This window comes from Mustela erminea, chromosome 19 (genome assembly GCF_009829155.1).
Source record: "Mustela erminea isolate mMusErm1 chromosome 19, mMusErm1.Pri, whole genome shotgun sequence".
Classification (NCBI taxonomy): Eukaryota; Metazoa; Chordata; class Mammalia; order Carnivora; family Mustelidae; genus Mustela; species Mustela erminea.
The window spans coordinates 7,736,440-7,759,130 of NC_045632.1; the positions used below are offsets into that span (position 1 = coordinate 7,736,440).

Below are 22,691 nucleotides of genomic sequence, written 5' to 3' on the forward strand. Positions count from 1 at the left end.
TTTGTAACGTTACTCCTCAAAATGAACTCTCTGATGCTGAGTAAGGCTTAAGGACTGTAACAGGCTTGCCAAATCCATCATATTTATAAAAATGCTCTCCACAATACATTTTCTGATCAGGAATTATGGTTTGCCATTGCTTAAAGGCCTTGTCACATTCTTTATGTTTTGTAACTCTCCAGTATGAATTCTCTAATATGGAGTACAAGTTGAGCAATACTTACAAATCCTCTCACAGTCACTACTTCTGCCACTCCTGGTGTTACATGTATGCTCTCACTGGGGACCTGGTATCTCTTCTGAGAAGCAGCAGCTGGGAAGATTCTGGCACTCCCAATAGCCAAGAAGAAGCCGAAGGAAGGAGTCGAGACTGTGGTTAGCAAACTCATGGAAAACAACTGTGAATGACAGGGTTTGTCAGAGAGGCAGATCAGATTCCGATTTGATGGGCACGCACTCAAGGAAGCAGACACACCGGCACAGATGGAAATGGAGGAGGAAGATACAACTGATGTGTTCCAGCAGCAGACAGGAGGTGTCAACTAAAAAAAGCAACGTGCTACTTCACTACAGAACTCTGCTCCTCCAGACAGAGAAGACAGTCTCAATCAGAAAACCACAGTTTGGTTCCACCACATCCTGACCACTACATACAGTTTTCTCTGTTCTTTCATTTTCCCCTTCCCTGTTCCTTGATTGGACATGAAGGAACTGTGTATGTGCACAAGCATATGGCATTTTTCTTTTAAACAAAATGGCCAATGGTTCAGTTTAATCAACATCAAAAGGTGATGGGTTGGCCTTGGGAAAAACTGGATCTGTGAAAATACTCCTTTGTTTTTCCATTAGTGGCATGGTCATTCAGCTCTTATCGTTATATTCCAAAAGTTATTTTGCTCTATTTAACAACAACAATAAAAAAGAACATAAAAATTCTTGCGTACCTTGTTTGATTGGGTCATTTTAATGTTTTTCATTTACCATTAGAGAACCAAGGACAATTCTATGCAATTTGTCTGTACACAGCTTTTCCATGTGGGGCAATCAGTCTTAAAGTAGGGATAAATTACTCTAAGAGAAATGAATGTTGATCATTTTCCCTTCAAGTCAAGTGCATTGTTGTTTAACTTCTTGTTTGAAGAAAAAAAAAAAAACCTCTCTCACTGCCCTAAAATTTTTAAGCTTTGCTCTATTAGGACTTCTTTGATAATGAGTAAGGCTGAACACTGACTAAAGGCCTTGCCACATTCTTTTACACTTGTAAGGTTTCTCTCCAGTGAGAATTCTGTGATGTTGAGTAAGGTGTGAACACTGGTTAAAGGCCTTGCCACATTCTTTACATTTATTAAGGTTTCTCTCTAGTATGAATTCCGTAATGATTAGTAAGGTATGAGTGCTGTTTAAAGGCCTTGCCACAGGCTTTACATTTATTAAGGTTTCTCTCTAGTATGAATTCCGTAATGATTAGTAAGGTGTGAGTGCTGTTTAAAGGCCTTGCCACAGGCTTTACATTTATAAGGTTTCTCTCCAGTATGAATTCTGTGATGGCGAGTAAGTTTTGAGTGCTGTTTAAATGCTTTGCCACATTCTTTACATTTATAAGGTTTCTCTCCAGTATGAATTCTATGATGGTAAGTAAGGCTTGAGTTGTGGTTAAAGGCCTTGCCACAGTCTTTACACTTGTAAGGTTTCTCCCCAGTATGAATTCTCTGATGACTAGTAAGTTGTGAGTGCTGGATAAAGGCCTTACCACATTCTTTACATTTGTAAGGTTTCTCTCCAGTATGAATTCTGTGATGCTGAGTAAGTGTGGAGTCATGTTTAAAGGCCTTACCACATTCTTTACATTTAAAAGGTTTCTCTCCAGTATGAATTCTGTTATGGTGAATAAGGCTTGAGTGCTGGTTAAAGGCTCTGCCACATTCTTTACATTGGTAAGGTTTCTCTCCAGTATGAATTATGTGATGCTGAGTAAGAGATGAATGCCTATTGAAGGTCTTACCACATTCCTCACATTTGTAAGGTTTCTCTCCAGTATGAATTCTGTGATGTCGAATAAGGTGTGAGTGTTGGCTGAAGGCCTTGCTGCATTCTTCACATTTGTAAGGTTTCTCTCTAATATGAGTCCTCTCATGACTAATAAGGTGTGAGCGCTGGTTAAAGGCCTTACCACATTCTTGACATTTGTAAGGTTTCTCTCCAGTATGAATTCTGTGATGCTGAGTAAGGCTTGAGTCATGGTTAAAGGCCTTGCCACATTCTTTACATTTATACGGTTTCTCTCCAGTATGAATTCTGTGATGCTGAGTAAGGCCTGAGTGGTGGTTAAAGGCCTTGCCACATTCCTTACATTTGTAAGGCTTCTCTCCAGTATGAATTCTGTGATGACTAATAAGGTGTGAGCGCTGGCTGAAGGCCTTACCACACTCTTCACATTTGTAAGGTTTCTCTCCATTATGAATTCTGTGATGTTCAGTAAGGCTTGACTGCTGGTTAAAGGCCTTGCCGCATTCTTCACATTTGTAAGGTTTCTCTCCAGTATGGATTCGCTTATGTCTATTCACTGATGAGCAGACCTTAAAGGTTTTACCACATTCTTCACATCTGTACGGTTTCTCTCCAGTATGCATCCCCTGATCTTGAGGTAGTGTTGAGTGCCAGTCAAAGTCTTTGCCACATTCCTTAAAAATATAACTTTTAGGTATATTTAGTCTTGATGATTGACTAAACGTGTTCCCAGGTTTTTTACATACAAGTGGGTGTTTTCCCACATGAATTCTCTGATGATCACCAACATTGGACGACTGGTTAAGAGCTTTCCCACATTCACTGTAAGGATTCTCTCCCGTATTCATACTCTCATGTATAATAATGTCATAGTTTTGATAAAAGACTTCCCCACTTTTATTACATTCATAATGATTTTCTGGAACACAAGTCTTCAGATGTTTATCAACATCTGAGCTCTGCTTGAATGTCTCCTCAGATTCAGTGCATTGAGCAATTTTGTCTCCATTGACACTGCTCTGGTCATCCTGAAGGGTCAACTCCTCGGTGAAGGACCTCTCCAGTGGATCCCACTTTGCACTTTCTTCTTCATTTTTAAATCTCAGATTTTCAGAAATATTTGACTGAACAGTCAATCCTATCCTTTTTTCAGAATGGTTCAAATAATTATTTTCAGCATGGACTAAGTAACTTTCCAGATGTTCCAAATTGTCTTTCCCTAAGTATGTATGTCTAAATATTTGATTTGAGGTTTTACTTGCAGAACCACACTGGTTTTTGGAAACAGTGGACTCAAAAAGGGAGGTTCTCCAAAATGTTTTATATCCTTCACCATTTGGGACAGTGAGATTCTTATTATGGGCAGTTGTCTGAGTTTGGGTATGTCCTTCATGAAATCTTTGATACCCTTCACTCTTCCCATCATTGTCCCGGTCTATCATTAAGTGTAAATCCTTAATGTCACTATTTTTGTGTCTACCCATTGACACTTTTTGGAAAGAAGCTTCTATGCTCGGCTTTGGCATGAAGCTCTGGATGTCATGTGAAGATATGGCTGAAAGATATCAAATAAGAGAAAAGTAAAATCATTCCACCTACTACTCTCAGACGAATATGCTGACAACTTCTATTATACAACCTGAAAATCAGTCACAGGACATCAGCAAGATGGCGGAGAAGGAATCATGAGGACTTCATTCCTCCATGGACTTAAGAACTTACACACAACGTATCGATCACATAGCCTAACAGATAGTTCTGTAGTCTTGTCATATTGGAACACACATCACTTTCCTACACTTCAAAAACAATCAAGAAAAGTCCCATATGAGCCCAAAATTTGCAGAAGGGAGGAAATTGAAACATACACAGAAATGGACAAAATAGGAAATAGCAAAAATGGGAAAATATCAACAATTGGGAGAGCTGGTTTTCAGGAAAGATCAACAAAATTAATAGACCTTTAACAAAATCAAGTAAGAAGGAAAGAAGACCGGGTGCCTGGGTTGGTTAAGGATCTGCCTTCAGCTCAGGTCATGATCCCAGGGTTCTGGGATCGAGTCCCACACCAGGCTCCCTGCTCAGAGGAGTCTGCTTCTCCCTCTGCCCCTCTGCCCGCTCATGTGTATTCTCTCTCAAATAAATAAATAAAATCTTTAAAAAGAGAGAGAATGAAAGAAGACCAACTAAAATCAGAAGTGAAGAAGTGAAAGTAGACAGTATCACTGCTACCATAGAAATACAAATAATTGGTATTATTATTATACCCCCCCGCCTCTCTGCCTACTTGTGATTTCTATCAAATAAATAAATAAAATCTTTAAAAAGTCAAAACTGATCTACAACTACTAAATAGATTGAAAAAGGAATTTTAAAACTCCCGACAAAGAAAAGTCCTGTGCCAGATGAAATCACTGGAAAATTCAGAGTTTTTTAAAAAAGATTTTATTTATTTATTTGACAGAGAGACAAAAAGATATGGAACAGAAGCAGGGGGAGTGGGAGAGGGAGAAGCAGGCTCCCCACTGGGCAGGGAGTTCAACATGGGGCTTGATCCCAGGACCCTGGGATCATGACCTGAGCCAAAGGCAGATGCTTAAGGACTGAGCCACCCAGGCACCCTGATAATTCAGAGATTTAATGAGAAAGTGCTTCAAATCTCTTCGTACATTTTTAGGGAGTGAACAAAAAGGAAATTACCAAACGTTATCTGTGATGCCAGCATTGCTAGGTTATCAAAGACAAGGGAAGACACTATAAGCAGAGAAGGCTACCAACTACTGCCTGTAGTCACACCAAGCCCACAATAAAATAAAGCAAACTGAGTCAAAAGCACATTTTCCCATCTTACAGCATAAGTAACTGGAAATTCTTCATGGAATTCAAGGGTGTCTTGATATGCACACTAACAAAGATCAAAACTGACAATCATATTGACACAGAGTAAGAATTTGAGCATACTGGACAATGTTTCATTATTAAAAATACTCAATAAAGGGGCACCTGGGTGGCTTAGTGGGTTAAAGCCTCTGCCTTCGGCTCAGGTCATGATCCCAGGGTCCTGGGATTGAGCCCCACATCGGGCTCTCTGCTCCACAGGGAGCCTGCTTCTTCCTCTCTCTCTCTCTCTCTCTGCTGGCCTCTCTGCCTACTTGTGATCTCTCTCTGTCAAGTAAATAAATAAAATCTTAAAAAAAAATACTTAATAAAGTAGGAACAGAAGGAAATCACCTCACCCTAACAAAGGCATCTGTGTATGAAAAACTGAAATCTAATATATTTAATAGTAGAGTGTAAGCTTCTCTTGTATGACCAGAAACAAGGTAATGGAGGGAATTCACCACTTTCAGTCAACATACTAATGGATATTCTAGTCTGAACAAACAGGCAAGAAAAATACAGAAATGGAATCAAAACTGGAAAAGAGAATGCAAATTTATCTGCTTACAGGTGGCATGATCTATTAAAAACCCTAAGGAATCCTTTTTTTTTTTTTTTGTTATTTTGTTGGCCATCACTAGTATTATTTATTTCTACTAATTTTTCTTACTAGACACCCTTTTTAATTTTTTTATGCTATAAGTGCTTGTTACTTTTTTCAAGTTTTTTTTCTCCCCTTTTTTTTTTTTCTTAAAAGTAGGTTCCATACCTAGCATGGAGCTTATCCAGCTCACCCAGTCCTGAACCAAAGACCTAGAGATCAAGACCTAAGATGAGATCAAAAGTCAGATAGATGCTTAACTGACTGAGCCACTCAGGCACCCCACCCCGCTAACTTTTCTCCTTAACATTAGAAGACAAGGAACTAGAAAAAGAAACTTAGCTGAAATTCAGTAGAGGAAGGAAATAACAAACAAATATCAGAAATAAACTAGAGACTGCAATAAATAATAATACAACATTAAAATTAATATCCAGATTTCCAAAAAAAAAATCGAAATTTTAACTACATTAACTAAGAATAAAGGAGAGAAGTCTCAAAAATCAAAATGAGAAATGGAACAGAAAACACAGTAGACAACTATGGAAATTATTATAGTGTGTTAATACACCACTATAAACAATTATATTCTAACAAATCCAGTAACTTAAAAAAACAAAACAAACAAACAAAAAAAACAGGTAATTCCTAAAAATACATAAAGTTACCAAGATTGAAATAGGAATCTTAAACCTAAGAAATAGGAGATCTGAGACCAATAACAAGAATGAAAGTTGAATGTGGAAAAAAAAAGCTCCCAGCACAGAAAAGCCCAGGACCACATACCTTCACTGGTTAATTCCATCAAACATTAAAAAAAAAAAATTTTTAATGACAATCTTCATCGAAATCTTATGAAGAGCGGAATGGAGGGAAAACATTCAAAATCATTTCATGGGGCCCCACACTACCCTGGTACCCAAGCAGGACAAACACAATACAAGACCAAGAAGGTCTAGCTTATTCCACACAGGTGTTCACTACTCTGGCTTGCTCCTGACATCCATTCGCATCGGAAATGTGTCCCCATCACAAGCGTGGCTACTATCGGGCGCCACAGGACATCACTGCAGTACCATTTACAGAGTCTCCTCTGCTGCATCCTTTATCCCCGTGACTGCATCCCTAACCGAAAGCCCATACCTTCCACTCCCCTTCACCCCTCACCCTTCACCCAGTCTGCCCTTCACCCCTCTCTGCCCCACTCCGGTAAGCAGCAGTTTATTTGTTCGGTTTTGTAAGGCGTCTGTTCCTGCTTTTTTGGTTGTTTCTTGCCATTTATGACAACGTGGATAGACCTAGAAACTATGTGGTTAACTGAGACACATCGGCCAAAGACAGACAAATACCGTGTGACTTCACTTTCAGGTTCAGTCTACTAAACAAATAAGCAAACAAATAAAAGCAGAAACAGACCCATAAGTACACTCTTCATTCTGAGTAAGGTCCACGGATAATTCCAGGAGGTAGAAAAATTCCATGTTTCACACACTGTATAATGGAACAAGTTTTCCTGTAAGAATTTCCCAGTGGTGACAGAGGAATCCCAGATTAAAGTCCGGGGATCTTAGGGCTCACGACACGTCAGCTAGCTTAACCTTCCTGACCACACTAATTCCGCTCCTCGGCTGCCCATCCGCAGCTGATTCAGGGAGATGCTGCGCATGCCCCAGGTTTTCTCTCTCATCTGTGGGACCCTGAGCACAAGAAACCTCAGTATCTTGAAGGAGCAGACAGCGTACCTTCCTGAACCTTGCCATAGAAGGAGACAACTCTGTTTTCCTCGACAGTGAACAAATCCGTTCTCTACCCAAGGCCAAGAGATTATCACTGTATTCCAAAGCTTTTTAATATGCGTACATGAGAGGAAAGACAATTAAGAATAAAAACTTTCAAAAAAATAAAAAGTAAAAACGTTCAATGCTTCTATCCTTAACACATGGAGAAACTTAAAACCACAGAATTAAAAAAAAACAAACAAAACCAAAACAAAACAAACAATCAAAAACAACCATAGAATTATCTCCTGACAATATTCACCACTCAGTTTGACCCCAGCTTGGATCCCACCTCATTTCACCATATGTACACCATCTTGTCGAACATTAATCTGATACGGGATCTAGGATAAAATCTATTCAATTTGGGTCACCTGGGTGGCTCAGTCAGTTTGGCGTCAGACTTTTGATTTGGGCGCACGTCATGATGTCAGGGTCATGGGGTCAGGTCCCTCAACAGACTCCGTGTTCAGTGTTCATCACAGTCTGCTTGAGATTCTCTCCCTCTCCCCGTCCCACCCCACGCCACGTGCTTGCGCTCTCTCTCTAAAAAAAATAAAAGCTTTAAAAATTCTAAAAATCAGTTTACATCAGGAACGTTTTCCAAGGCTCTAACTGGCAGGATCCAATGCGGAAGAACTGGGTGAGGTAGGGCATCCACTTGGGCACTCCCCCTGTGGCTCCTGCGTTCAAGCAGGTAAACAAATCCTGGTACCAGAAAGGTCTACCTTAATTTTCTGTGGTGAACTTCCTAAGGGAGGTGTGTGAAGAAGCACCTACATTGTGTGCAAGTGCACAATTTGCATGTTTCTGATGGGAGGGTTCTGTACGCCTTACCAAGGCAAAGCGAGTCCTGGAAAAACAGTGGAATCAAGGCTCATATCAATAATCAGGCTGAGAACTGGGAAACCCACAGAATTAGGGCAGAAGTGTTCACCACCCATCAGCAGGGAATGGGATAATGAGCAACGCAGACATAGAAGATAGAGGGGATTTTGTAAAGTGAAACAGAGGTGATCACAATGACGGAGATAATTTGGGTGGCTCTGAACGTAGATGAGGATCCGGAGGAAATGCGGATCTTCCTGACCTACTCTTTGTGCCTCGAGTGGGCAGAAATCGCGGGACCACGGATCCAGATCATGAGCTCACATTGTGATTTCAGGGAAAACAACAATGCTGAGTACCCCAAGGGTATGGTTTTGATAAGAAATCCACAACAGTAACCAAAATAGGTTTTTCTTCAAGATCTTTTGCTGCTCATTTGGCAGTGACATATAGAAGAAAATTTAAAAGTCAACATACCTAGAAGTTCCTATTTTAACGTCCCCTCCAAACGCAGCACTAATATTAACGGTCTGGAAGATAAAGACCCACACGCACCACAACCAACACACCCCCGGCCACTCTGTAAACATGCATAGAAGCCTTCATCCAAAATCACCGCAGCAATCTGTCCGCCCACAAGCGGTCACTGTGGGTGGGACCCCTTTAGAGACAATGTCTAATGACTTGAGTATACTCATGCGTAAGGCAGTAAAAGTCTGTAGAACTTAGCCTACCCACAGTGAAGTAAGGAAAGAGATAATGGGAAACCGCTATCAGTTTGCCAAGATTCCAGCTCCGGTCTACAAGTAGTAAATGATGGCTACTGCCAAGCCACTGGAGGCCATGCTGCTATGGGAAACAGGAATGACCATTCATTAGAGCACAGAGGCGCATGGAAGATTCTGACATGAAAAGTGACATCCGATGTATGGTCCTGAGAGATTGCTATCACCAGAGATAGGAAAAGACAGAGAGGAATCACAGGAGAAGTCCGCTCCAAGACTGTGCAGCATTAATCCATGTGAAGTGATGACTAGTTAAAGCAAATGAAAAGAAAGCACAATATAACATTTCCAGAACATACTGCAATTTGTCAGCCATGTGGGGAGAAAAAGAAAAATAACAGAAAAATTCAGTCACTACACAAACTAGAAAACACTGATTTTTAATACATGTCTGATCGATACTGTAAAGATAATTACATTTTTAGAAAAACAAAAAGGATTCTATCGCTGTGGTCTTAGTATATGAGAAAAAAAGTTTTTTTGAGAAAATTTCTAAAAATCAGAAAAACCACTAGCCATAAAGGGTGAAATGACAACCTGGATTACATCAGAAACGTCCCTGTATCACAAGCCCAAGAAATAGAAGTAGAGTGAGAAGGAGACAAAGGACTCGTTCTCACTGTATATATAGAACCACAAAGCCAGAAGAAAAAGATACCGAAACAGAAAAAATAGTCACAGTAACTCACTAGACACTGTAAAAACCGCGACTTTGTGACATCATATAATAAACAGGAGCCCAATGTCAAAATCCCATAAATTACCACGTTTTGGAAAGTATGTGGATAAGATAGAAATCCCATCCATTCCTGGTGGATGTGAAAATTGGCACAAGGGAGTGCACGTTCCACTAAAAGACAAATTACAGATTTTACATGCCCGGAAGTATTCTTGACAGAGCTTCTCTGAGAACCAACCATCCCCGCCCCGGCTAGTGGCAGAATAACATAATGAACTGATATTCACACAAGGGAATCCGCTCGATCTGTTCTCATGCGTCATGCATGTCATGTGCAGGAATGCAAATCGACACACACACAGGTAGAAGGAAGAAAGCCAAATATCAGGGATCCCAGTGCCTGATCACATTTACAGGAAGTATGCAATGAGAAGAGCAACCTCTTGCCCTACTTGTAAAGAGTGCTGAGCTGTGGGGACAGCGCCTGAGGAGCTGGGGGTGGGGGGGGGGCAGTGAGAGGACAAGTAATATTGTTCCTCGACCTCAATGGCTTATGGAGATGTGATCAGCTCGTGAAATACCCTGGAGCTGTTCGTTTATGTTCTGTAGGTGTGACTTGACTTTAAAAAGATACTCAATATGGGGCTCCTGTCTGGCTCAGTCATGGAACATGCAGCTCCAGATCCGAGGGCTCTGAGTTCAAGCCCTGTGTTGGGGTAGACAGAGGCTGCTAGGAAATGGGGTCTTAAAAAAAAAAAAAAAAAAAAAAAAAAAAAAAAAAAAATGACGTGCTAATCTTAAAAATAAATAAAAATAAAATAGAAATTTTTTAAATGCTCAAAAGCAAAGAAATAGACATATGTGAAAAGACCAGTGTCATAGAGTACATATACTGACAAGGTCAAATTCAATGTAGGAAGGGCTAGATTTTCAAAGCATATTTAATCTCTAGCTAAAGCAATATGGTTTACAATGAGTATACAATGTTGACAGAAAAAAGAGGGAAATGTAGAATTTTTTCTTGTTTTCTTTTTTTTTAAGATTTTGTTTATATATTTGACGAGAGAGATCAAAAGCAGGCAGAGAGACAGGCAGAAGAGGAGGGGGAAGCAGGCCCCTGCTGATCAGAGAGCCCGTGGCAAGGCTCGATCTCAGGACCCTGGGATCATGACCTGAGCTGAAGGCAGAGGTTTTAGCCCACTGAGCCACCCAGGCACCCCTTGAATTATTTTCTTCAAATGTATATAGGAGGGACACCTTGGTGACTCAGTGGACTCAAGCCCCACATCCGGCTCTCTGCTCAGCAGGGAGCCTGCTTCCTCCTCTCTCTGTCTGCCTCTCTGCCTACTTGTGATCTCTATCAAATAAATAAATAAAATCTTTTTAAAAAAATGCATATAGGAAAACACAAGAAAGAAATAAAAAAAAAAAATGGGGAGGGTGTTAGGAAAAACATGACAATGTGGTATATCCAAGCCCTAACATCTCCACGGACGTATTAAAACATAAAGAAACCAAATGTTCCTGATAACACCAAACTTTGCTTCATTATATTCCACTAGAATTTCTCTAGAGGCAGAACTAAACCATGAGGATGAAACTGAAAAAAAGAATAACACAACAATCCAGGCAGTGATAACCAAGCAACGGGCAAGGCGCAGAAGAAATCTTACCGAATACTCTTTCACACTACAGGAGTTTATCACTGTTGCTAGGAGGCTTGTTTTCCAAGATCTAAATGTACATGATTCCATCTACAGCCATACCATCCCGAACACACCCAATTTTGCTCAAATGTACTTGATTTCAATGATCCATTTCAAGGAAAGCATCATCTATGCTTGTGTGTGTACTTGAACACACATATGTAAACACACACATTTCTTTTTCACCCATGAAATGTAACAAATATTTACCACAGAGGGTTGACATCACATTTAGAATTTTTATCTTCATTTTTAAATGTCTAACTTTCAGAAATATTTCATGGCTTGATTAATTCAACTTGATAGTTGAAGTTGTTTAAATGATTACTTTCAGCATGGACTAGGTGACTTTCCAAAATTAACAAATGTCAGAAAATATGCATGTTTAAAAAATGGATTTGGAGGGACGCCTGGGTGGCTCAGTTGGTTAAGCGTCTGCCTTCGGCTCAGGTCATGATCCCGGAGTCCTGGGATGGAGCCCCGCATCCGGCTCCCTGCTCAGCTCTCTGCCTGCAGCTTCCTCTGCTTACTGCCTTCCCTCACTGACCAACAGACAAAATCTTAAAAAAAAAAAAAAAAAGATTTGGGTCCTTGGGTTCAAAGACATCGTTCTGCCAATATGACCGAATTAAGGTGGGGTTTTCCCCTAATTGTTTTATTTATTTATTTATTTATTTGTTTATTTTTAAAGATATTATTTATTCATTTGACACAGAGAGACGCAGAGAGAGAGGGAACACAAGCAGGGGGAGTGGGAGAGGGAGAAGCAGGCTCCCTGCTGAGCAGGGAGTTCGACACAGGGCTCAATCCCAGACCTGAGCTAAAGGCAGACAAAACACTTAAGGACTGAGTCACCCAGGTGCCCCTTCCCCCAACTGTTTTATATCCTTGATCACTTTTGGCAGTAAGATTTCCTTACGGGTAATCGTCCCAGTTTGGTTATGTCCATCATGACATCCTTCCTGTCCTTCAGCCCCCACCTAATCAGCTTCCCAGTCAGTCGTTAAGTACAAATACTCAGGGCCAGTGCTTCCACATCTTTCCATATCTTTCCATGTAATGAATCTTTCTCTTTCCCAACAAGCTTAAGGTGTTATGGAAAGACACAACTAACAGATTTAAAATAAGCTATCTCACTTACTGAACTCATACCATATATGTTAAAAGGCTAATGTGCAAAATTAATACCCATTCTAGGGCAGCAAGTGACAACAATAGACTAAATTATCTTTTAGAATGTTCCAGAAGCCAGTTAGGAGAATACAACAGGCCCCGGCAGGTAGGAAGGAAGAAAAGGCACGTCGAAGAGACAAAAAGAGTTTGCGACACTTGCCCACAACCAGGGCTCGCCCTCCCTGACTCTCCACGGCAACACTGTGAGAGAACGCTCACCTCTCCTCAGGAGAGAACAATGAGTTGTCTATATAGTCATGATTCTTTCCAGCTGCCTGAGGGACTTGTTTCTGTCATGCACCACATGGGACCCAGAGGGAATGAGAGCCCCTCTGGATGCAGTGTGGGGGGCGGTTCAGACCAACAGTGAGCCTTTGTGCAAACACTGGAGAGAAGATAGAGCTGCAGACAGACAGAGAGAGGAAGGCATCATGCACTCCGAAGCGGTAACCCCACTGCCTTAAACTGGGAAATGACAAAAACTCAGACAAGACAAAGGCTCAGAACATGCGTGACAGGCCCCAGAATTACTATTATTTGTGTACTCTTAAAGAAAGCAAGTCCATAATTCTGGGCCCACAGTCTATTTTTTTAAATTCCCAAATATCAGTGCTAGTTCACACGGCATCAGAGAAACAGAAATATGTGTTCCAATCAGAGGAATGAAATACATCTCCGAAACTGGCCCTACGTTAGTAAGAATTATTAATTGCCAACAAACAAACAATGAATTGCCTGACAAAGAATTCTAATGATCATCATAGAGCTGCCCATGGAGGTAGAAGAGAAAACAGGTAAATTAGTGGCATCAGGAAAACTACACATGACCCAAATGCAAACCCAAAGAGACAGCAAGTGTAACAATAAGGAACGAAAAACCGGGGACTGAAGAGTTCCGTCACTGGATTTGAAAGCACACTAAGAATCAGCAACGACTTGATCAAGTAGAAAAAGAATCCGACCACATAAAAACCCCAGTTTTAAATACTATGTTGACAGAAGCAATGACATATGTGGGAAAGGACGGAGTCTAAGGAACTCATGGGACACCAACAGGTGGTCCATGTGTACACTAAGGGGACCCCAGAAGGAAAAAGTGACATATGTGGAAAAAAGATACAACTTCATGCTCGGTAAATTCTACACAAGACAAATCAAGACGAACATAGTGATACGTTAAAATTAACTTATCAAAAATCACAGGTGTGGGGCACCAGGGCAGCTAGGTCAGTTAATACCTGCCTTTGGCTCAGGTCAGAATGCCAGGATCCTGGGACAGAGCCCTTGTAAGGATCCCTGCTCTGTGGGGAGCCTGCTTCCCCCTCTGCCTGCTGCTCCCCTGCATTGTTTGTGCTAGGGAGTGTGCTCTTTCCGTTAAATAAATGAAATCTTAAAAAAAAAAAATTCAGACACATTCTGAGGAAAGTAAAAGAAAAACCTAATGATTAATTTTCCATAAAGTAAAATTACATTTACTCATTTTTTTTAGTATCAGATTTTATAGGCACCTGGTGGCTTAGTCGGTTAAGCAACTGCTTTTAGCTCAAATCATGATCCCAGAGTCCTAGGATTGAGCCCCACATCGAGCCTTACAGCGGGCTCCTTCTCAGCAGGGAGCCTGCTTCTCCCTCTGCCTGCCACTGCCCCTGCTTGTGTTCAGGCTGGCTCTCTGTCCAAAACAAAACAAAACAAAACAAAACAAAACAACAAAAAACAACGGGGGTAGGGATATTACTAATTATCTACCTCACTTCTTACAAAGGACATGCCCATGTCATACCAGGACTTTTGATCTAAAAATTGAGAGAGGAGGACCACCTGGGTGGCTCAGGCATTAAGTGTCTGCCTTCGGCTCGGGTCATGATCCCAGGATTCTGGGATCGAGCCCTGCACTGGGCTCCCTGCTCAGCGGGAAGCCTGCTTCCCCTTCTCCGACTCTCCCTGCTTGTGTTCCCTCTCTGGCTGTGTCTGTCTCTGTCAAATAAATTTTAAAAAACCAAAAAACAACAAAAAACCTTTAAAAACAAGAGATGAATTTCCTATATAACTATTAAGTGAAAACAAACACGACAAAGTCAAAAGAAATTCCTATCATACAAGACAAAATTATAAAATAATCCAATTACTAAGAAATAAGGTAAGAACTGAGAATTTATTGTATGATGCGAGTTCTGAGGTCTAAATGTCCTAGTTCTCCTGTGGCATTAATTTAGGTAGGAATTCTAAGATACAAATAGATACGCTACATTATTTCACCACTGAGGAATGGAAAACAGTGATAATTTCTAATTTCAGTTCATACGAACAGAAATTAACCTCTGAAGTGAAATAAGGGATTCACTTTTTTTATTTTAGGGAGGTGCGATGTTAGCAGATCAAATTACTGAGTCTCAATTTTGTACAATTAAGATTAAACCTGCCATCACACTGGAAAGCATAAAACAGAAAACATGGGATGCCTGTCTCCAGTGTTGCCGGAATTTCTGCCCCAAACCCCAACAGGCCTGCAACCACCCTGACAATGCTTTTCACAGGAGGCAAACAGAACGTACAAGGGGCTTAACATAGAGTTCCTGGGAAATAGGAGGACTTCCCAGGGCCCTGACAGCAATGGAGAAGCTCTCAGATTATGGAGGCCCTCCAGCTCCAAGGGGAGTCTCCTGGCCCTCCCTGTGGACGTGATGGACTATCACTGGAGCTGAATCAGAATCCCTAGAGATTGTGAGAGCTTGATAATGGTGGACAGCAGATATCTCTTTGCGAGAAGGAGAAAACCATAACTAGGTTTCTCAAGATTATTTCCATTCAGGGTGAGCTACTCAAACCACATTTCAAGATCACTGTCCTCCACATGTGGGCCTCACCTCTGTCATCTGCTTCATTCATTCCCACCTACCTGGGTGGAAGGCTACCGTCTTCTTTCTCTTGAGATTCCAAGGTTCCTTCTTTTGCTCCAAAAAGGAGACCAGGTCTGGCTTTGACACAATGAGACCTGATTATTAGAAAAAAGGAATGAACATGAGCACTGCTGGAGATTTTCAATCTAGTATTGTGCTCAGTAGAGAAGAAAAGACATTTGTAACATCTAGAAAATGACTTCCCAAATGCTACTGATCAACAGCCCCTTTAGAAGACACAGGTGGGGGTGCCCCGGTGGTTCGGTCGGTTGGCCGTTTGGTTCAGGTCATGATCCCACAATACTGGGATCTAGTCCCACATCAGGCTCCCTGGTCAGTGGGAAGTCTGCTTCCCCCTTGGCCCCCTCCCCTGCTCATGTTCCCTCTCTCCATTGCTCGCTCTGTCAAATAAATAAATAAAATCTTAAAACAAAACAAAACGAAAACAAAGGAAAGAACAAAACCCTGAGTGGGGTTTGGGAAACCTGAAGGAGTCATCCTCACCCAGGAAGAGGAGGTGTCCGTAGTTCTCCAACATCACATCCCTGTACAGTTGCCGCTGAGTGTGGGTCAGGCGTCCCCACTCCTCCAGGGAGAATTCTACGGCCACATCCCTGAATGTCAGCAGTCCCTGTAATAAATACCACAGTCACCAAGTGGCCATTAACACAGTTCACGATGGTCCGTCCCTAAGTTGAAAGAGGGAGTCCGTGCCACCAACGAGACCAACACTTGACCTTTCCTGCTTACCTGCTTGTTCCCTGTGATGACTGTCCTACATTTTACTTAACCTCTTCTTTCCACCTTATCTTTTACTTTATTCAAACCCCCAGGCAGTGTCCTTCTAGGGAAACAAACTATGCAACACAGGTTACTAACTGCCCTGAGGAAGACCTTGGGTCAGCCCACTTTGACCTTAAGCCTTCCCCTCCTACGACACCTAAGCAAACGGACCAAAGAGTAATCCAAGGAGTGATCTACAGTTCCCTTAATCTCATGATAATATGAAATATCCACTCAGCGAGGAGTACAAAGCTCATTTACATAACATCAAAGTATGTAGAGAAGGTTTTCTTGAGGCTCTTGGGCCACCTAATGCCCAGCTCTACACAAGATAAGACTCCACTTTCTGAACATCTGCCCTAAACCCAAATAATATGAAATCCTTCCTTCTGCTTCTCTGGGTGTCTGCTTTGGAAGTTATTCCCTCTGATCTTTTTTTTTTAAGATTTTATTTATTTATTTGACAGACAGACATCACAAGTAGGCAGAGAGGCGGGCAGAGAGAGAGGAGGAAGCAGGCTCCCCGCTGAGCAGAGAGCCCAATGCGGGGCTCCATCCCAGGACCCGGAGATCATGACCTGAGCCCAAGGCAGAGGCTTAACCCACTGAGCCAGCCAGGTGCCCCACTCCGATCTCTTTACGTGCTGCAAATCTGCGTTAACAATCCCACCTGCTGTAGTTTCCATCTGTGATTCCCCAAGGAGTGAACTCCTTTTCTCTGCGTCGTATCAGAACTGCTTCTGGCTTAGGTGAGTTTCCTCCTCTATGCATCAGGGAATTTTTAACACAGTAATATGCTCTAATGTGTTCTCTACGTTTGATGTAAGAGGATGGCATATGATCCGGAAAACCATTATAAATATTGTGTATTTATCCAAGATAATTTGTAAAATGAAGGTGTCAACAGAGACCCAACAAGTTACTTAGTACTGTATTATGTCATACATTATAGACTGTGCCTTTTTCTTTTCCTTGTAGAGATCTTATTTATTTATTTGAGAGAAAGAGAAAGAGACTGCAAGCTGGGTGAGAGGGGCAGAGAGAGAGGGAGAAGCAGGGTCCCCACTGAGCAGAGAGCCCAACATGGAGCTCAGTCCCAGGACCCTGAGATCATGACCTGAGCTGAAGGCAGACACTCACCCAACTGACCCACCCTGGCGCCCCTAGTTGTGTCTCCTTCTTAGGTGGAATGTTTTTGTGGGTTACAAATGTACTGATTAAATTAAAAAGTGAATCAGAATTTCACAACAGTGCACTGGAGATCTGGTTAAAATGCAGATTCTGTTCAGGAGTTCTGGGGTTAAACGGGAGTCTGCATTTCTAAAAAAAAAGCAGTAGCCTGTGGGCCCCAGTAAACATTCTTTAATAACAAAGAGATAGAACTCCAAGGCAAGAATTCTTGGAGGACAGGGAACTGAATGGGTTTTATCATAATTACAGGTTCTACTGGAATGACAAGAGAGCCAAAGCCAATCCATTCTCAGCACGTTTCCTCTCTTTACTGGAGAGCATCTAACAGTTTTTCATAAATTCACAGAAAATATATAATATTACTCTAAGACAGCAAACACATTTTTCTATTATTATGAGAATATTTTGTCAAACACCCAGTAACATGGACGGGATCAAGTTTTCACACTGGCTGACCCGGAGTGGATCTAGAACGACAGCAGGTCAACATACACCGAGAAACTTAAAGCAGTGTTCACCGCAGGTGTCAACCCTGAGAAGAGTGATGAAAACATGAAGAGATCCACACACATCTGACCTACCATGTCACATTTGTGCACACATCGTACATTCCGAAAGTAGTTATACACACACTGAAAGTGACAGAGTGCAGAACTATCATGGTGACTAATTTAAGAAACATTTTCAATGACATGACACTTACAAAGCTCTTTGTGGATAATGCTGCGTCTGTCTTTAATTCACACTATCAACACAAACATCTTGTATTCTATAAATAAAAGAGCTATTATTTCTGAGTCTACTATGATGAGGGCGAGAAGCAGAAAAAAGTTCACCGTTAGCCAGAAGGCTGGCCGAGAATCCACCTAGTTCCGGTAAGGACCAAATAAGGGCTGCCTGCTGTGTTTTTTGTTGTTTAAGATTTATTTATTTACTTACTTGACAGAGATAGAGAGAGAGAGAGAGAGATATCAAAAGTAGCCAGAGAGGTAGGCAGAGAGAGGGGGAAGCAGGTCCCCCCCTGAGCAGAGAGCCCGATGCCGGGCTCCATCCCAGGACCCTGAGATCATGACCTGAGCCAAAGGCAGAGGCTTAACCCACTGAGCCACCCAGGCGCCTTGTGGCTGCTGTGTTCTTAAAGGTCTTGTGATGGCCTGTACCTCTCACTGATAGTTAATATCAAACTGAATAAGCACCAGAGAAATCCTGCAAACAACTTCTACTTTTACAAGTAGAAATTCAAAGAAACATTTAGGATCTGATACTCCCCACATACCCCCCACCCCCTGCCTTGCACATGTCACAGGGAGCTACCAGCTTTCTGTAGGCTGCAGTGCATCTTTTTCTGCCCACAGGTCCTGTCCGCTTGCTACTTAAGTAAAATGACCAACTGGAGCCTTTAAGGGTCCCAAGAATTCCTTCTTGACTGTTGAGTTCAATGACCCCACAGCATCGCATTTCATGGAAATCTTTCGTTTCCATCATCACTTGTGCTCTATTATTATTTCAGGATTTTAAGACATCAAACTTGTTAATTATGCGATTCTTGTTTTCTTTTTCTGAAAATACAAAGAAATAAACAGAAGAGTATGTTTGTGACAGGAACGTGGAGTAAAATAAAAACCTATGGGATAGAGCTCGGACTGATACAGAACCTCCAGTCCCGGAAGTTACTGTGTCTAGTACACCAAAGTATGAGACTTCATGGTCCAGCGGAAACTGATGTGACGTGGGCCAGGAACCTACAGTCCAGAAACAATTACTGAGATAGTTTCAGTGCAAAATCTGTTTGTTGTTGTTCAGTAGGCTCTGTGCCAGAATGGAGCCGAGAGTGGAGAAATTTGAACTCAGGACCCTGAGATCACGAGCTAACATGAGATCAGGAGTCGGACTTAATCCACTGAGCCATTAAGATGCCCTGTTTTCAGTAAGGTTTGATGACAGGGCCTGTAGGCAGAAAGAGCCCCAGAGGGGCGCCCGGGTGGCTCAGTGGGTTAAAGCCTCTGCCTTCCGCTCAGGTCCTGATCCCAAGGTACAGGGATGGAGCCCCACTTCCAGCTCTCTGCTCAGCAGGGAGCCTGCTTCCTCCTCTCTCTCTCTACCTGCCTCTCTGCCTACTTGTGATCTCTGTCAAATAAATAAATAAAAATCTAAAAAAAAAAAAAAAAAAAGCAATCAAGCAAGCAAGCAGCAGTGTGATTGTGAGGAACCACTGCCAGTACACTTTCAAGTTAGTGAGGGTAGAGGCGAAGGAAATTTAAAAGGGATTTTCATGTTAGGCTAAAAAGGACTTCCAGGAGCCCAGAGGTCTGGCTTTTGTCAAGTTAAGGTTGCATTTTGGCTCTAGAGGCAAGTAGTAAGGAAATTTCACTTCTTTTGTCTTTGCTCTCAACAGAAACTACAAGCAAAAAGAAATTCAGGAGAAAGTCTCCAGTTTAAATGGGATGGTTTCCGCACACTGCTCCATAAATCCATCGCAGATCCTTACAAGTGATAAGGGAGGGAAATATGAACAATATAGGGGAGAAATGGGTCAGAGAGCACCAAGCCGATAAAAGTAACATTAGCTGTAAGAAAACAAATTGATATCAGTGCCTAATCAAGTGGGACAGAAAGAGGCAGAAGAAAAAGTATTAAATGTCCTTATTACCGGGCGCCTGGGTGGCTCAGTGGGTTAAGCCGCTGCCTTCGGCTCAGGTCATGATCTCGGGGTCCTGGGATCGAGTCCCGCATCGGGCTTTCTGCTCAGCAGGGAGCCTGCTTCCTCCTCTCTCTCTCTCTGCCTGCCTCTCCATCTACTTGTGATTTCTGTCAAATAAATAAATAAAATCTTTAAAAAAAAAAAAATGTCCTTACTACCTACAGCCCACTGACAAGTCCTTTGAAACAGGCTGAGTGACATTCCTCTAGGAACTCAACCGCCAGGATGTTGACACTTTGCTAAGGGCAAAAGGCTAAATCTTAGCCCAACCCCCAAGACCCTGCACGCCTATTTTAACATATAAAAGTTGCTTTGGAAACTTCCTTTATCTCTAAGCACCACCCCCCCCACTTAGTACTGTTGGCAATCATCCCCCCAAGCTTATGACCTACTGATATACATCTGAAGAGTGTCATAACTTGGGTTTTATTAGACAATAATGACCTTTTCCTCACAACAGCCAGTCCCCTCAAGGTCCTGGAAACCCTGCTTCCAAAATTCCTTAGAGACTTACGCTCTATCTAACCCCCTCCCAACTTGATAATGGGCCACTCCTCCTGACCCCAGCACAGACCTTTCCACCCCCAGGGCCCTGTCCCCCTGCTTTAATAAAACCACCTTTTTGCACCAAAGATCGGTCAAGAATTGTTTCTTAGCCATTGGCTTCGAACCCTAATGTCTTTCCTACATCACTAAGGCACACCAAAGGGCCTATTATAACTGCTGTGTTCCACCGGCCCCCAAACTGTATCAGAATACAAACCGAATTATGAGAACACAGCTGATTTACAGAAACTCCGATCAGGCATAGTTTCCACATCCTGTAGTACCCAGCATTTTTAAAATAGAATACACTGTAAAGAGGAAGAGTCCCCCTTTTTTTTTCCAGAACATTCAGACGTAGTCTGGTTCTCATATTCATCCTGTTTATTTGTGCATTTTTAACACTAGTCTACACAGAGCTTGAGAAAGCAACCCGTTTGGCCCTAAATGGGAACGGGTTCCTTCTCTGTTGTCCCAGGACCGACCCCACCAGCAAGAGGAATCTTGGACTCAACACTTTCCCCTGTGAAACTATCACAGGGGATAGGTTTGGGTGTATTTGCAGGACTTTAATTCAAAGTGACAACTGTTGGGGGCGCCTGGGTGGCTCAGTGGGTTAAGCCTCTGCCTTCTGCTGGGGTCATGATCTCGGCCCCGGGATCCAGCCCAGCATCGTGCTCCCTGTTCCGCAAGCAGTAGGCTTCTCCCTCTCCCCTTTCCCTCTACCTTGCACTCTCTCTCTCAAATAAATAAAATCTTATTAAAAACAAAAGCCAAACAGGTCCGGGAAAGTGGCGTAGGCACACGGGGGGCTGGGAGTGCCTGGGTTCCAGCGGGCGGTAGGAGCGGGAGGCTGAAGGGGAGACCGGGAAGGATGGGGCAGGGGGGCCAAAGCAAGGAGCTGCAGAGCTGGAGCGCGAGACCCCGGCGGCGGGCCCTCTACTGGCTCCCACGCGGTCCTTTGTTCCTCCCAGGGCGACGTCCCGCTCTCCCCCCCGAGCCGCTGGGCCCTCGGAGGCCGCCGCGCGAGGCCTAGCGCCGGGGACTCGCCTCCCCGCCGCCCCCGCCCGCACCGAGGGCAGCGGCCGACTCCCCGCCGCGCCGGGGGCGAGTACCTGGTGCACTAGGGCTGCCGGCGGCGAGGCCTGGTGTGCGCGGGCGCGCGGGCCACGCTCAGGGTCGCCACGGTCCAGCGGCACACCGGGCAGGTGCATCCCTCCTCCTCGGACTCCGCGCCCGAGGAGCGCCAGACCATCCTGGAAGCCCCGGACGCGGCGGCTGCGGCCGGGAGGGCTGCGGGCGGCGGGCCCGGCGCCGCGGAGGGTTGGCGGGGCGGGCGGGGCGGCTCCGCCCTCCGTTCTCCGCTCGGCCGGCCCTCGGCCTGGACACCTCGCCTCCGGGGCCCGGCCGCCGCCGCCGCTGTCCCCCGGCGAGCCGGGCGGAGATGGGGACCAAGTGGGGTCGCCGGTACCGCTTGGCGCCCCGCAGCCCCCCCGGAGCCGGAGCCCCGGCCCTCCCCGCGCGGGGCCCCACGTTTCCCGAGAGGTCAGCACGCGTGTGCACCGAGGCCTGCCAGGCCGGGGCGGGGGTGCACCCGTCGGTACCGGGGCCCCAAGGCCCGGGGGAGGGCGCGAAGGCCGCGCCGATCCGGTCTCGGCCCTCGGGTTGGGGGCGGCTGCTGCCCGGTCCTCATTGGTTTTCCGGCCACTCGGAGGCCGGGACTGCTCCCGCGGAGGGCGGGGCGGCGGGGCTCGGGGGCCCGGGCTGGAAGGCGGCCTGAGGCCGGGCCCCGCAGCAGCGCCAGCCTCCGGGACGGACTCTGGGGACCGCTCGCGCCTCCCGGAACCCCGATCGTGGAAGGCGATTAGCACTTTTCTCCCCTGCTCCTCTCCGGAGACCTCCGTTTCCCCCAAACCCAGGCAGGCGCGCTCCTGCTCTCTCGTCCCTGTCCCTGGGGTCCTGGCAGTTGACATTCTATTCCCGCCCCTCCCTGTCCCCCTCCGGACGCGGTGGACGTGCCTCCGAGTCTCAGTCCCCAAGGCCCATCCCTTCTGTTCCCCGCGCAGCGCCAGGCTCGGCAGGGCCGGAGCGGGGCCCCACGATCCCCCAGGCCGGTCCGAGTGGGACGTGCGGATTTAT

The 22,691-nt window shown here is 44.1% G+C and overlaps 1 protein-coding gene and 1 pseudogene across 1 annotated transcript in view; both read right to left on the reverse strand.

The window, feature by feature from the left end:
• The window catches only part of LOC116579135 (zinc finger protein 345-like), a 203,283-nt gene that overhangs the window by 43,325 nt on the left and 137,267 nt on the right, over nucleotides 1-22,691 (reverse strand). The gene's annotated exons all lie outside the window — the stretch shown is intronic.
• On the reverse strand, nucleotides 1,123-22,617 carry LOC116579131 (annotated as a pseudogene).